At 45.6% G+C, this 15,710-nt stretch overlaps 1 pseudogene across 1 annotated transcript in view; it reads right to left on the minus strand.

Moving 5' to 3' along the window:
- The window catches only part of LOC307079934 (transketolase-like), a 29,235-nt pseudogene extending 14,026 nt beyond the window's left edge, over positions 1-15,209 (minus strand). Inside the window, exons 1-8 of the transcript XR_013812806.1 lie at positions 15,098-15,209; positions 14,567-14,808; positions 13,591-13,644; positions 10,948-11,028; positions 10,166-10,291; positions 9,358-9,516; positions 9,178-9,262; positions 1,646-1,789 (exon numbers count right to left, since the gene is read on the minus strand). The product of XR_013812806.1 is annotated as a transketolase-like (transcript). The remainder of the gene's footprint in view (positions 1-1,645; positions 1,790-9,177; positions 9,263-9,357; positions 9,517-10,165; positions 10,292-10,947; positions 11,029-13,590; positions 13,645-14,566; positions 14,809-15,097) is intronic.
- Positions 15,210-15,710: the final 501 nt, after the last annotated feature.

Below are 15,710 nucleotides of genomic sequence, written 5' to 3' on the forward strand. Positions count from 1 at the left end.
GAAAGAACAGACTCAGGCACAGACACAGGGGTTAGGGACCGGGGAGAAGGAACAGACTCAGGCACAGACACAGGGGTTAGGGACCGGGGAGAAGGAACAGACTCAGGCACAGACACAGGTGTTAGGGACCGGGGAGAAAGAACACACTCAGGCACAGACACAGGGGTTAGGGACCGGGGAGAAGGAACAGACTCAGGCACAGACACAGGGGTTAGGGACCGGGGAGAAGGAACAGACTCAGGCACAGACACAGGGGTTAGGGACCGGGGAGAAAGAACAGACTCAGGCACAGACACAGGGGTTAGGGACCGGGGAGAAAGAACAGACTCAGGCACAGACACAGGGGTTAGGGACCGGGGAGAAAGAACAGACTCAGGCACAGACACAGGGGTTAGGGACCGGGGAGAAAGACACGGTTTGTAAACACAAAGACAGGGCCACCGCGGCCCCTCAGTCCTACACTGTACATCTGTCCCTCCGTCTGTGCTTCTATTGGCTGAACTTAATGAGACAATGAACGGGATGCCACATACACACACACACACACACACACACGCACATACACGCATGTACTAACACACACTGTGGGTCTCTTTGATTAGTGGGGAAGGTAAGCAACAACTAAATAATCCAAAACACTTTTCAAAACACAAAAAACTTTGCTTGTATCAATGTATAACTGAATACCTAGATAACACATACACAAGTTCAAGAATAAGTCCAAACGGATGGTGTGTGTGTGTGTGCGTGTGTGTGTGTGTGTGCGTGTGTGTGCGCGTGTGTGTGCGTGTGTGTGCGTGTGTCATGCCAGCATTAATGTGTTAATCCAAACTGCCACATCAGTAGCTTATGTAAGACTGCTGACAGACACACTGACTTTGTTAACGTATTTTAAGGTTATGGTTTAGTTTTTTATATTAACTTATAAAATAAATGGGTGAAATTCAGCATCAACACATGCATGTAGTAGATTCGACATTCTGGACGAATAATAACGTGTAATAATGTCAAATTAATTGTTAACTGTACCTCACTGGGTGCAAGTTGTCATTCCCTTACCACGACCGTAAAAAAAATCGATCTTTCCGAACAATCTTTAATAAATAAAATATTAAAATTAATAAAATATTAAAGAAAAACAAGACCGAGACAGTATGGGACTAAAATCATATGCAATCGCGATTGTTATGGAATGGACCATATATCGGCTCGTCGTCGGATGCATAACTGATCGGGTGGCATCTGTGTCGATCGCAGGTGCACGACAGCGTGCAAGGCTCTCATTCACCTCCCGCCCCGGCGTCCCGTCCCCGTACGTCCCTCCAGCCTGCGGTGCGTCTCCCTGACTCGGTCACTGCTGTTCTCCCTTACGGAGCGGCTTCAGGAACACAGCCCAGTGCCGCCTATCGTAGTGTGAGTGCAGCCATGCAAGTCTGCCATACCGGGGAAGACTTTACAAAAATACTTTGGCCTAAAATAGCCTAAACAAAACCACCGAAACAACAAAAAGTTCCGCAATGTCCTATTTACAGAGTAGGCCAATCAGCTCCGGTAAAATAATAGTTTGTGTGAAAAATAACGGCTATATTTGAATAGCAACGCATCATATTAATATTATAGATTAATATTAGCGTCTCCTCCTTACCCGCTTCCCGCCGCGGTGGTCGCCTTGATGGAGTTGATCCGCAGCCGGGTGGCGATGTTGGCGAGCGCCTGCACCGTCTGCTGGTCGGGTTTGTGATAGTCCTCCATCTGTGAGCGGTGACGGGATGACGGGATGACGGGGTATCTGGTGAACGAAGCGGCCCTGCTGGTGAACGGACAGTTAAAACGTCCCTGGTCGGTCCCGGCGTGGAGTGATGCAGGAGGCGAGAAGGCAGGGGTTAAAAAGGCATCTCCGCCTCCTCCTCCTCCTCTCAACCTCTTTCAGGATGAGAGAGGGGGGGGGGGGGGGGGGGGGGGGGGAGGGGGAGTGAGAGAGAGAGAGAGAGAGACAGAGAGAGAGAGAGAAGGGGACAGCGCAGTGTGCTGAGTAAACTCCGCGGTAGTGCAGAAACTGTCCACTAGGCGGCAGGCTTGGGCCACTTGCACCACAAGCGCGCACACACCAGTACTCTCCTAGTAATATAGGCTCATTGGATAAGCCTTTTTTATATATATAAAATAATGAATATACTTAATTCTGACGGTGGTTCAAGCTACCACCAAACATTTGGACGACCAAAGTCGTGATCAGGGTCAAACGGAAAGATCAGGGACCCATTTTCGACCAACTCCAATTTGGCCATGCGTTAAATAAATGTAACCACATTATGTGTACATTATATTCTTTATAGACCTCAGCAGGAAAGGAGTTGTCCAGGAAGTAAATTACGACCTGGGAGGCCACAGAGCCGGTAGTGCTGCTGACCGCTTTGAGTGCAGGTCGAAGGCCGCCACCAGGGGGGGCTAGTGGTGGTGGCCTCTGACGGGTGGGCCCCCCACCCGTAATCACTGGGGCCCTTGAGGAACGAAAAACTAAAACACTTTCAATCTACTGACAGGTCAACTGTTTTATTGTTTTTAATCACAAATAATTTCAAAATGCACATCCAAAAACACATTAATTAGATATATTCAATATATATCAGATTATAAACACATGCAACGTAAATTAGAACAATGAGTTGTAGGAATATTACTAGCACTTTCCAGGCAGCATATGGTAATGCGTTGTCAATCATGTTATAAGCGCTCAATAAATATGCCTTCTCTTCTCAAACTGGAGGAGAAAAACATGAGTAGGGCTATGCCATAGCACAGATTCAGTTCGAATAGATAGCTTAAAGGTGCTTTTACGTTAAGGTATCATAATACTCGTTGGGAGGTCAGCTGTTGCGTTCTAAAGCACCACAAGTTTACACAAAATCAGACGCAGCCTAAACATTGTTATTGTCCAGCCAATGTTTTGGTTGGAGCGATGCCAGAGGCGGCAGTAGAAATTGAGTCTAGAAATAAGTGAGCAAGTTAGCCTTGCGAATCGGTCTTTTAAAGTTTCTACTATTATTATTATTAAGTAGGTTTGCAAGCCGTCGCACAAGGTGTTCACAACCCACGCACAACGACCCCGCAACCACCCGTTTCACGTTGGCCCGGCGTTTTTAAGCACTGCAAGTTTACACAAAATCAGCCGCAGCCTAAACATTGTTATTTTAAAATGCTGAGGCACTTGGAGGTTAACACACACACACACACACACACACACACACACACACACACACACACACACACACACACACACCAGAGATGGGGACTCGAGTCTCAGACTTGACTTGCGACTCCACCCAAAAGATTTCAGACTTGACTCAGACTCGAGCTTCGAGACTCGTCAAGTCATGCAATTATTTAAATCTAAGTTTAACCATGTATTTCTATTACGGATGGGTAACGATCGTCGAATAGTCGGAGTCACGTAGAATATCTAATATGAATGAATGTGACTATCGTTATTTATTACACGGCTCTTCTCAATGCTGCGGAACGCTCCGTTCACTTGCATGGGCCTTCAAAAATTCCAGCAGTGAATATTTTTTTTATATTTCACCATTGCTAAGCATGTAATGACCGCTGTCAATGAAAAATATTTTTTGCTGTCTGTCGTATCACTCCGCAAGAAGTCTGGTAACTTATCAACCCCAGCGTCCTCAGTTGCTAAGTGACGTCAACGACTTTGGCAGACTATTTCTCTGCTGATCAACACTAAGAAGAACGTCGCCGGTCATTATCGAAAATAAGCCTTATTTTCCCGATAATGACCGGCGTTCTATACATTATCCCTTACAGAAACTAGAAAGGCAGACATGTTCCATAGTTTCCATATGCTAAAGACGTGTCTAGTTCACCGTCATGCAGGCTGCGTTCAGTAAAATAAAAAAATAAATAGCGATCTGTTTTCGGTGCATGTAGGCCTATCTGCCTAAGCCCACGTTGAAATAATTTGATGTTGATGGCGCAGTTGTTGAAATAAACAGATTGATTTCATAATAATCATAAAAGCCTTTCCGTGTGTGTGTGTGTATCCGAGATGCCAAAATGCTGAAAAATACAGTTACATTTATATTTGTCTTTAACAAGGTTGTCTCATATCTGGCTGTAGGTGAGTCTTGAAACTAAGAACTCTAGTGTTTAGCATTGCAATTGGTTGCACTAACTTTAAGGCTATTGCTGCTGTGTTGGTTTTTGCTGCTGTTGTTGTTGTTGTTGTTAGTAACAGGTCGTTGAGGCTAGTTTCAGTCACAAGGTGACAACAATAGGCTTGATTGCTGGGCGGCGCTATGGCTACCTGAGCTCCCTTGTGCATTTAAAGGCTAGCTATTATAACATGGAATGGCTCCTTGTCCAAACCTTGCATGCTTGAAACTGGTGTCCCTCAAGGCTCGGTACTGGGGCCTCTTCTGTTCTCCCTCTATACCAGATCCCTGGGCTCTGTAATTACATCACATGGCTTTTCCTATTACTGCTATGCTGACGACACTCGCCTATTTCTCTCTTTCCCCTCATCTGACAAAGCCGATTGCAACATGCATATCTGAATGTCTGGCAGACGTCAGCACTTGGACAACTGCCCATCACCTGAGGCTTAACCTCAACAAGACTGAGCTCATCCTAATGCCAGGGAAAGATTGCCCACACCTGGACTTACTGGTCACCACCCGCAGCGCTACCATTGGGCCTGGGCCCACCCATTTTAGGTCCGGGCCCGCCGATTTTGACCCAGGCCTATAGTGAGTAGTGAGTGATTTTCATTCTAGTTGTTCATCCAATAAGCAGCCTGAGGAAAGCGTTGAGTTAAAGCTTCTCAGCTAATCAGCGGTTTCTACCCCACGTGTGGACTGCCTGCCCACAGGCTGCAATACGCACGTTAATTCTACTGGGAAAATCATCACCTGTACAGCAAAACTCTGACCTACAGAAATTAAATTACGGATTGACATACTGGACAAGCAGATTATGGAGATGAACACTCGTTTCAAGCCCGACACATACGGCTTTATGAGAGCCGCTGCTGCCTGCTTGCCACGGTCAGACATCTTTGGTGACATGGCTCTCATCCGACCCGCCTGCGCGCACTTTTCCATTCCGGTGGAAGACGCAGAGCACACTGTGTTTGTGCAGCAGCTTAAAAGAAAGGCAAAGGCCAACAAGACCATGAACGAGAAAAAAGAAACCCTTGTAGAAGTGCTCGACGCATGCCCCCGTGATATTTTCCCCAACACGAACAGCCTCCTCACATTGCCCATGACGACAAGTACTGTGGAGAGACTCTTTTCAGCTGTCTATAAAAACAGGCACCAGGGCTACAATGTTGACAGATAGACTGAACTTGTCCCTGCTTTCATTTGAAAGGGAATTGACTGATTCACTGGAATATCAAGAGATTCTTGCTGTGTTCAGCACGAAACCCCGCCGTCTCCTGCTGCCAGCCCCAAGTCCCACAAGCAAGTTTGAATTGAATTGTGTGCATTTGTGATTATTTATCAGTTATCTCGGATTGTTATGCTGTTGTTTATATGGTTAAATATGTTATTCATTTAATTTTTCTTAAGAAATAAGCTACAGGAGAAATAATTTTTGATCGTTTTCCTGCTGTTTGTGTTTAGCAGCTGTGTCAGATTCAATGCTGCTGTTATTTCATGTCCATACAGTTCTTCTGTCATTCTGAATTTATAAGACACAGTTAAATAATTTTGGACAGCTCCCTGCACGCCGTGCTGGGTAAATGAATGGAGAGAGAAACAGGCCCTCCAAAGATATAATTCTGTTTGTCTTTTTGTGTATTGAACGTTCAAAAGAGATAAATGAAGTTAGGCTTACTGCCAAGGTGTATGTCTTTGTCCACTTCAGCTCTGAGCTGAGGACAGCGACACAAGAGCCACACAGGTAGGCTACTGAGTCGCTGTCCGCAGTGCCGCAGAAAAGCGCTGAAACGGAGATGAACCCGGTTTTCTTTTTTGGCTTATTTTAACTGGCCCATCCAGTTTTCTGGAGGCCCTCCCACAATCAGAATGCCGTTCCTGCAGATTTGCATACGCAGGATCCGGGCCTTCCTCACAAGGGAGGCAGCTCAGCTTCTAGTCCAATTACTGATCATCTCCCACCTCGACTACTGCAACTCGCTCCTGGCTGGACTCCCTGCCTCGGCAATTAAACCTTTGCAGCGCATCCAGAATACGGCAGCGCGCCTCGTGTTCAACCTACCAAAGTTCTCACATGTAACCCCCCTCTTCCGAGACCTCCACTGGCTCCCTGTAGTAGCTCGCATCAGATTCAAGATGATGGTACTGGCATACAAGGCAGTCGATGGAACTGCCCCTGCCTACCTTCAAGCGTGGGTAAAGCCACACACCCCAGCTCGATCCCTCCGCTCAACTACCTCAGCTGGACGTCTGGTACCGCCATCGCTAAGAGCAAGCAAAGGTCGATCAACAAAGTCACAACTTTTCTGTTTTCGGACCTCAGTGGTGGAACGAGCTCCCTGCCGATGTCAAGATCGCAGAGTCGTGCACCAGCTTCTGCAAAAGACTCACAACTCACCTGCTCAGAGTTCATCTCGACTCTGCATAGCTACCAGCCCCTTCCGGCCACCATTGTATGTTGTACGTCCTGGCACTTAATGTACGCACTTATTGTACATTGCTCTTATTAATAGTACTTAATTGTGTAGCATCTGCAGTAGCTGCTATCCTTGCTGTACACGGGGAATGGATTTCGCTATTGTGAAAGCATTATGGGGAGAGTGAAGGTCATTCATCCTTCTAAGACGCCATTAACTCTGAGACGCAGCTCCAAGCTGGCAGACGTCTCACCCTAAGTAACAATGAAGGTGAAGTTGTGTGAGGTGAGGATGCAGCACAACCAGGAGCTTTGGCCAGCAAGTCGCTAAACTTTTCCCAGGCAAGATACCCTGCACACAGGCTAGAACTTTTAGAACCGAAGTGGGTAGTGTGCGACAAATTCAGTCATTCGCAGTGTGGATTGACAACAATCCAATGATGTACATTTTCACTCAGCCAGAGCTCGATGCTTGTGAGCAAAGATGGGTAGTGAAGCTTGCACCGTTCAACTTCCACATTAAATACATCCCGGCTCCCGGGAACGTGGTGGCGGATCATTGATGCTCTCAGACGTGAACCCTGGGTACAGCCCAGCATGTTCCAGCGGCTCTGAACCATGAAGGTGTCCGAGACACCTTCCCCTTTGACTCTCCCTTTGACTCTGGCGGGAGTGATCGTTATCCAGGAGCTGAAACATCCACAGATACTGTTTGTTGCTGCCAGCTGCACAGCTGTGATTGTGCCCCCCGGGTCCCCACATGCGACCTTATAGAAAAGACTGCGGTCCTATCCGGAGATTTGACATCAGCGGCGGATAAACGGCTGCTGCCAACGTATGCATACGACTTGGGACATTCATTGGCGACTACACAACACAACGCAGATCTTTACCCCCCCACATGCGTGCGTGCGTGTGTGTGTGTCTCGAAGTAATGAAGTGCCCTCGTGAATCGCTTGGAAATGCTGGTCACTGCGGTCAACGTGCCTGGGCTATGAATACCTGGTGTGACCGCTTGCAGTCCTTTTTTTTTATTATTCGCTTTTCCGGAAGCTGAGGCTCCTGGAGGTTAAGCTGTTCTTTGAAAGGGACCTGAAAGCTTGACAACACAGAATGTTAACATCACTTCAACACCAACTACTGCTGCTTCGATTGGGTTACAGTAAGCTTTGCTGGGGTTCCAACTCTTCACTGGCCACCTCCTCTGATGTCTATGGGACAAAACAATATTCATATTAATATTGTAATAATATTTGTAATCAGCCAAACAATTTCAATCCTACAATACGGCTTGTACATTGGAATGCATAGAGTGATTTCTTTGGTCGGACCACACCCATATTGAGGACTCAAGAGAGGAACGTCTAACATCCTAAATCAACGATTACAGGCTGAAGGAAAACATTTTTTCCCCCTCATCTCACGTGAGAAACGCTGTGGCAGTTTCAGAAATTAAAAGCGTCTCCCATAATCATTAAAAACCCTTTCACGATAAGTTCCTTAACCATGGCTTCAAAACCATCAGTACTAATATAACAACATTCCAATGATCCCGATGTACAAGATATATACGCAAGCATACATGCATGCATGCATTTTAACAGGACAAATATGAGTATGACTAAACACTATTGTATCCATCCATCCATTTTAAAACAAACATACCTCCGTCCTCCCGCGATAGGCTAGAATAACAAAGGGTCATTAATGATTGAGGATGAGGGTGGTTAATGAGAGACAGTAAACAGGCAGACAGGTGACGTGAGGGCAGGCCGTATTGAGCTGAATCCACACTCAACAGACCCTACGTCCGCAAAGATCCACTTCAGGACTCAGAGACAGCAGGCACATCTTTGAGAGATCTTTCAGAGACTAATTTTATCAATGCAGCTTCTTGGGTTGCCAAACAAGTTCTTTTTTTGGGGGGGGGGGAAAAACTGGAAAGGTTCCGACATCCTTTCAGTCTGCAGAGTTGAGGGCGGTTGCCGTCCGTAAGTGTTGCATTACCGCCATCTGCTGGACTGTCCCTTCTATTGCAGCATTGCTGCAATAGAATGAACCCATTCACCCATTTAAATGTGTGCATGGGTGTGAGACGGAATTTTCCTGAACATAGCTCCATTTGTGAATAGTGTGAACCACAGCTGCAACGTTATCCCGGTAATCTACCGGGAGCTCTGTGTGCTGGGGGTTTGAGAATCGACGCAGATCTTTGCATACAGGCAGAATGCAGCAGGGTGATTTGGCCTTTAGCAAGCAAACTCACCATGGACTAGCAACCATACCACAGCTCCGGTGGTTATCAGTACTGGTATTATTATGACATAGTGATGTCTGCCTAGGGCTTTAGCGCAGAGCACGTCCTTGGTTAGGCTGCCTTCCTGCAGCTCAACCTCTCCGTCCACGCAGCTGTCGGGTTTGGGAAAGCAGAAAGTAAAGTCTATTCCTCGATTCTACGAGAGCTTTGTCTCTTTAACAGGACGCAATCACCTGGTGTGAGTTATGGGAAATATCGTTAAGCAAATAAAATACTTCCTTGAATTCATGAATTAACATGACAGAAAAGGAGCCAATGGCAAAACGCACATGTTCCAAGCTGTACAGTTAGTTCCGTCTGGAGAGTAAAAGCCCGTCTCGCAGTCCTCACAGACCGCGTCCTTGGTCCTGGTTCCTACAAAAACACGTTGGGAGTTCTGAAACCTGAGCGTTGAAAATCATCACAAACACTCGTAGATATAATTCTGACTACAGGAGTGTTTCCCCTACCAGGCTCCGCCGCCGTCTGGCCAGGTGTGCACCGAGTGTGCATCTCAGCCAGGGAGCAGCCTGACTCCTGATTGGACGCTTGGCAATAGTAGCCATCCAATACGCTGCAGGCTGAGTCCCGCATTCTGCTGCACTCCCGTTCTGTTCCCAGACCTTGTTCTGCTCAGAACGGACCAGACAACTAGAGCCCGACCAATATATCGGCAGTCCGATATATTGGAATATCAAATTTTTAAATCACCAAATATTTGTATTGGTATCGGCCTTAAAAATCCTTTACCGGTCGGGCTCTCAAACAACCATTAAACATGTCACCTGCAGAGTTTCAGTCTGTTATATATTTACAGCTCCATTCAACATATTTCTAAAAATCTAAAAATAAGAAGTTAATTTCAGAAATCAAATGTGGCGTACATCAAATGATTTTTTTTCTCAAATAACAGCTCTTTGATCTCCAATACTACCGTTTCTCGTCACTCCGATTCACTTTCAGGTTCACTACCTGCTCTATGGCGTCGACAGCTGATCCACTGTAGGGGAGCTGGTTCACTACCTGCTCTATGGGGTCGACAGCTGATCCACTGTAGGGGAGCTGGTTCACTACCTGCTCTATGGCGTCGACAGCTGATCCACTGTAGGGGAGCTGGTTCACTACCTGCTCTATGGGGTCGACAGCTGATCCACTGTAGGGGAGCTGGTTCACTACCTGCTCTATGGCGTCGACAGCTGATCCACTGTAGGGGAGCTGGTTCACTACCTGCTCTATGGCGTCGACAGCTGATCCACTGTAGGGGAGCTGGTTCACTACCTGCGTAACAGGGTCGGCAGCTCATACACTGGCTGCGTCCGTTGTCTGCGTCCATGTAGGTGCCACTCTCACACGGCCTGCAGTTGGTACTCGACTCGCCAGTGCAGTCTCGCATCACAACACTCCCTGGAGGGCAGGAACACACTCAAGGAAAGGAAACACTCACACTCACTCTTAAATTGGTTTCTTGCTATTACCTTACGTCATCGTTTTTTTTAGGCTCGAGAAGAGTACCCGCACCAAAGGCCAGTAGGGTTGGGCCTAACGGATGAAATGATTCTAATGCTACAGAATTCAAAGCCAGTCGCTTCGATCGGCAAGATCAAATGTAATGTCCCCCACGTCATAAAAAAACGAATAACTAATCAATGTGTCAAGGTGACACAGGTGTATAAATTTGTGACATTTATTAAATACTGGTTCCAAAGTGAACTGTGAAATGTGTTGCTTTTCTCGTGCAGCTGAATGCATAGTTAGCACTGAACAACCCCTCCTTTACCAACGAGTTAATCGCTAGCACAAATTCCTTCTCCTCCGCGTTTTAATTGGATCTCGGTCTGGCGTCCAGGCCATATAGCCTCTATAGGCCACACATATTTTTTTTATTTTATTATTACAGAGAGAGATAGGGAGGAGGGTATGGGAGCCAGGGGGGAGGGCATGCAGCAAATGACCACAGGCAGGTGTCGAACCCGGGTCGCTGCGATCATGACTGGGAATACATGGTAGGCGCTTTACCCCGGTGAACCACCAGGGGGCGCCCCCTGCCCGCACATATTTACCTTTATCGCACAGTGGACAGCACATCCCAGGAGCGGTCTCATACTCCGTAGGACGACAGCCTTCTCCTGGAGGGCTGAGGGCTGAAATAAAAAAAAAGACCCAGACCCTTAGACCAGGGGCCTCCCGTCCACGGGGGGGGGGGGGCTCCCGTTTGTTTGAACTCCAAAGTGACTGTACATTAACGCCTACGGCGTCGACGTTCATGTACAGTCATCTGCCGTCGGTCTCTAGTAGGATCGACCTCTTGTTTTATAGCACGCAGAATCAAATATCACGATTGTATTATTGAGGGTGACCAGACGTCCGTAGTGACCTAACCCCGCCAATGTTGTCGGTTTTCATTAATGATGTATAAAATATATTACTACACTTTTTTTAATGGCAATGGATGCTGATGAATATTAATTTTGAGACAGTTGGTCTCAAGTATATTTAACAGGCTGTGGCATGACTTCGCACAGTGGGGGTCTATGCATTGACTTTATACCATAAGCAGGCATGGCCGACTATAAACAATTGACTAATACGGAATTGTTAAATATATTGTATTGATAGAGTAGCTACTTTGGATTTTTTTGGACTGGTTTACCAAAGCTTAAAACACATCGTAGTGAACCGTTGGGCATTTTGTTACATGCCCAATCCTACATTTACTATGATAAGAATAGGCCAAATCAGATATTTTCCTGACTGCCAAACAAAAAATGTCTGAACTCTGGTCCTAACATTACATGGCATTTGCGATGCAAAAAAGCAGCCAGACGTCTTAAACCAGCATTAGCAATATTGGGTGTTAAACCGCCACCCCCTCTTATCTACTGCGGTCAGGCTCGCCGACACTCGCAACTCCGTGGGCATTGGAGCTGTCCTTCAATTTGGAGAGCACGCGTATTCTATCTTTTACGGTAATTGCATTGCAACGGGCCGGCCAAGCACGGGCCGACATGGAGAGCGTCTCTTCAAATGTGACGACATCTGGTTAACACGACCATTTTAGTGCCTACATCATCAGGCAGCTTTACTGTATCATTATATCTGGAACTTGCTGTAAAAACTTTGCTCAATTAGTTCTTACAATGACTTTTATTTGAGATCAGGAAAGCTCTGACTATACATTTACCCCAAATCAAGCATTTTTACTCCATCAGTATTTCAAAGTTAAAGTCCCACATTTTTACATTAAAATAAATGATTTGAGATTTGATTTTACACATTGATCCATAATCCTATTGGTTATCTTATTATTTCAGGCTTTACCTGAACCCTGGTAGGCTACTCTTGTATGGGCACTAAGTTCATTAAGGATAATGCAAAGGATTGTGAATGGTATGGCTGTGTGTCGGAGTAAGAAATAACCTTTTTTATTTTTTTTTTACCAATTCTTCTGACAGTCAATAAAGAAATTATCTTCTTCATGCATGTGCAAACATTATCTAGAACAGTGGTTCCCAAACTTTTTTTGAGAACCACCATTATGACATGTTATAAAATATAACAACGTACAGTAGCGTAGGCCTGCGGCCCTATTCAGCTACGCACATCTCATGCAGGAGGCACATTTATTCTTAAAAATGATATTATTTATTGTTATTGTCAGCTGTACAAAGTGGTAGCACTAGAAAAGAGACACGGAAAAACATACACATGCACACACAGCAAGTGAGAACATGATCTCATGGTGAATGTATTTCCAGTCGTACAGCGGCGGCTGGTGGTTTTAAATAGAGGGAGGAAGGACTGCGTGCTTGGTTGCCATGGCCTCCTTGCACTGTTAGTGGTGTATGGTGGCATGAGTATGTGAGACTCATGTTGTTTTGGGGAACTACAAAGTAGCAGGGAGGGATGATTATGTGAATTGACACAAATCCACCAGTGGCAGCATTGTACTTTGAAAGCTGGTGGGCAGCATGTCTTGGACTACAAGGGCAGAAGGAAAGGATGCACAGCCAATTAGTCAAATCAGGCCTACTCTTGATTTGTACAACTAAATGAAAAAATCTGGGCCTATCATTGGGTGTATTTTTGCCCTCAATGACTGAAGCTATAGTTTGTAATTTGGCTATGTTTATTTTCAGCTACAATTTTTAAAAGAAATTGAAGACACAAGACCAAAAGTGATGCCATTTAAAATGCATCATGCTCTGAATCATTCACTAACATCCTTTCCACAATATCAAACAGAATGGTCAGAGTAACAAACAGAGTAACAAACAATTAAAAGAACAAGAACATTATTTCACCACTATTTGCATGGGCTGTTAGCCTAACATTGTTTGAGGCAAATGTGGATGTTAATGGATGTTCCAGAATGTTGGTCATGTTGTTAAGCCAATTAAGATTGAGGGATTTCATTTATAGATCAAGTCAATCCTCCTCGCAGGCTACGGAATCGCCAATATAAGCGAACAGAGCCGCACGCTACCGCAACGAACAGTGGCGCACGGCTCGTTGGAAACGATGCATACAACTGAGCGGGTTCGTTGGTTCTCGTAGCCTAGACTTGAGGGGATAACCCCTCCCTCCAGGCTGCTCCACAGCCAGGGCTCCTGCTTATTGGTTCATAGCGCAGCCATGCGCTGTGAACAGACGTAGGCGGGATCCAGATCCCTTAGCTAGTCACACCCACTCAGAGGAGGACTTACCTCCTTTCTCCAATAGTGGCGAAGTCACGCCCCTTCCGGTAGAGCCCATGGGACCTATGAGATCGAAAAATATGAATTGGTTCCAATGGAGAGAAAGTAATTATTTTCTGGTCCCAGTCTTTATATGCCCTGGATTACACATATGTTGTTTGTTGATTTAAATGATAATTTTTAATGTCAAGATTTTGACCGTTTATTGTGCAATTGTTCAGTTAAAGGCTGTAGAGAAAACACAATGAGAAAGACTACATGTCTCGTATGTGACGTCACGCTCCCTGCGACTGGCGCGGACAAGACCGACAATCTCCCCATCGGCATAACTGAAACTCTACACATGCCCCGACGTATAATGGTTTTCACCTCTTTTGATGCTTTTATCCTCCCCTTGGAGAGAAATTATCAAACTTCTTCACGAAAATGTTTCGTTTTCTTGATGAATGCATGAAAAATTATCATTGAAAACCGCAAACAACATATGTGTAACCGGGGCATATAAAGACTGGGACCAGAAAATAATTACTTTCTCTCCATTGGAACCAATTCATATTTTTCGATCTCATAGGTCCCATGGGCTCTACCGGAAAGGGGCGTGACTTCGCCACTCTTCCTGAAGCTGGTTTAAGACATCTGGTTGCTTTTTGCATCGCAGATGCCATCTCAAATGCGCAAAAAGTGCTACCTTATGTGTTTGGTAATGTATTTAATCTGTAGACCAATTACCTCTATCAAACGATGCTCCCACTACAGAACCACGTTATTTTACACCACTACTCAACCCATGTACACTGTGCGAATATGGGGAGCGTATTTTTATACTGTAGGCCTACTATAAGTAACGTTTATTGGACATTTCCGGGGTAGTGTGCAATAGTTGCCTACCATTAATGGTAGAACTCCTCCCCGTCCACACACAATAACAAGAGGATGCTATGCGTCCGTGTTTAAAGACCATGCTTAAAACACGTATTGAACTCACCCAGGAAGACGCAGGTCAGGGTCACAACGACGCATCGCATTATTCAGATATGTTCTGGGCATTTAATGTTTAACAGCTGTGGGCGAAATGGTAGCAAAACGCCTCATTGGACCATTTCACGTATTCTGGATTGTTCAGGCTTAGAGCACGACACTTTATCTAAGTACTCATCCTGCACTGTGGATTTAGTACGAAGCAAGTTTGAGGAGGATGATCTGCATATCCAGCCGGGAACTCCGCGTCTGCAAAACAAAGAGGATCATTTTAATACCGTACAGAGCTGTGTAGAAGCGCATTTTTAAAATTGTTTCATCGTAGACATTCTGCACGTGAAAAAGAAACCACTCAACATGATTTATACATTTATGGTAAAATAAACTTCCAAAAATAATTAAAGCTGGTCGCAGGACAGCAGTCAGGACTCGACCCATATTCCGAAGAGAAATATTAAAAGCACAAAATCCCATCTGGGTTTTCTGTAGGTCTCCGTGACCAGATATAAGTATAATATAAGTATAAGTACAAAGACACCTTTCCTGCTGTTTGGCTCCCAGACCGTAGTCGGGGAGCACAGGGGAGACGTTCCCCTCCAGGGCCGATGTCCTTTCGGGGGTAAAGGCGCGTTCACCGTCCTGGTGATAACGAGACGGCTCGCAAGTGATGACGCTCATGCTTACGCGTGTTCACGACAGCGACCGTTCATGTGCACTGTTGGGAATCTTAAAGTTCTTCACAGCAGGGTTTTTTTATCCGATAAAAAACAGTCAGAACTAAACAGAACTTAGTAGGATCAGTTTGAAGTTTGCATGACTTTATTTCCTTGATGCCTATCACCTACTAGCTTTTGCTTTTATTCATGAGAAGCACATTCAGTATTGCCACTGTATGGAAGGCAACACTTGCCCTTATCTGGAGCTGGTTTACCAGTAGGCCTACACCAAATTCGATGGCAACAGACGGTTACAACGTCAATCAATAGTGAAGTAGGCTATGTGATATGATGGTTGATTCTTTTATATTGAATAAAACGTTCATGTTCCGCCGTGTACATGCGTGTCACTAGTAAACCATACGTCACCAACTGGGCAACTCTGTTACCAAAATCTGGCCCCAGTAGCCGAACGGAAGTAGAATCATAATGAGG

Source organism: Pollachius pollachius (genome assembly GCF_949987615.1).
Source record: "Pollachius pollachius genome assembly, chromosome: 8".
Classification (NCBI taxonomy): domain Eukaryota; kingdom Metazoa; phylum Chordata; class Actinopteri; order Gadiformes; family Gadidae; genus Pollachius; species Pollachius pollachius.